The sequence below is a fragment of the Phyllostomus hastatus genome, unplaced genomic scaffold (assembly GCF_019186645.2).
Source record: "Phyllostomus hastatus isolate PE091 unplaced genomic scaffold, TTU_PhHast_1.1 phas_contig_62, whole genome shotgun sequence".
In the NCBI taxonomy this organism is placed as follows: domain Eukaryota; kingdom Metazoa; phylum Chordata; class Mammalia; order Chiroptera; family Phyllostomidae; genus Phyllostomus; species Phyllostomus hastatus.
This window is the reverse complement of record NW_025333921.1, coordinates 1,290,601-1,291,810: the sequence shown is the minus strand read 5'-3', so window position 1 is coordinate 1,291,810 and position 1,210 is coordinate 1,290,601. Positions and strand designations below refer to the sequence as shown.

At 48.7% G+C, this 1,210-nt stretch overlaps 1 pseudogene; it reads left to right on the top strand.

Moving 5' to 3' along the window:
* The first annotated feature begins 334 nt into the window (after positions 1 to 334).
* On the top strand, positions 335 to 943 carry LOC123825279 (annotated as a pseudogene).
* The last annotated feature ends 267 nt before the right edge of the window (positions 944 to 1,210 follow it).

The following is a 1,210-nucleotide window of genomic DNA, read 5'->3' as shown; positions in this document are numbered from 1 at the left end:
CAGGTGTCTTCACATTCTGTCAAAGTGAACATTGGAAAGTGTTTATCACTATTATTTATAACATTGAAAGAAAAAAGATTTTGAAATTTGTTGTTGCTCTGGAATGCTTAGCTAACACTCCATGGATAATAACCAAAGGGTAATTGCATGGTAACACTGCAGTATATCACTCAAAGGGAATCATTTTTTTTTTCTCAATTCAGGCAGGCTGGCCCTAGGGACTATTCTGTGGCCCTGCTCCCTTTGAGCCCTCCACTGCTGCCTGCCTGGCCCCCCACTGAGTTGTTAGCCAGGATGGTGGCTGTTGTGAACTTGTACCAGGAGACAAGGAAGCATGCAGTTCCTGACATCTGGCTGGTGGAATAGCTATACTGGGTGCTGTGACCCTTAGACTATTCCAACAACCCAGAGGCACTAAGGATGGTTTGAGTGGCCTGGCTCTTTCTCTTCTCTAAGTTCATTGAGTTGATGGACACAGTGATCTTTATTCTCTGGAAAAAAAGATGGACAGGTGACCTTCCTACATGTCTTCCACCACTCAGTGCTTCCTTAGAGCTGGTTGCGGGGAGTAAAAATTGCCCCAGGAGGAAAAGGCTCTTCCCCTGCCATGGTAAACTCCTCTGTGCATGCCATCATGTACCTGTACTATGGATTGTCTGCCCTTGGCCGTAGGGCTCAACCCTACCTATGGTGGAAAAAGCATGTGACAGCCATCCAGCTGATCCAGTTTGCCCTGGTTTGGCTGCCCATCTCCCAGTACTACTTCACGCCCAGCTGTAACTACCAGTACCCAGTCATTATGCTCCTCATCTGGATATATGGTACCATCTTCTTTGGGCTCTTCTCCAACTTCTGGTATCATTCTTACACCAAAGACAAATGGCTGCCCTGTACAGTTCAGCAAAATAGAGCTCTAGGTATTGCCAAAGTCAAGGCCAACTGAGAAACATACTCTAGCAAGGTACCTAAGTGCCTCAGGACTGCACCCTGCACAGCATCCGTCATTGTCCTCCCAACCTATCCCTGTGACCAGGGCTTATGTGGTCAGGACTGAGCAGGGACAAGCCTCTCCCTCCCCACAGCAGGTACACAGGGGCACAGCTTCTGTTCCTCACCTACTTCTTCCAGCCAGCCCCAGAGACATGGCCTCATTGCCCTCTGCCATTCCAGAGCTGGGGGTTGAAAGAACTGGACGTTTATATCCCCCTCC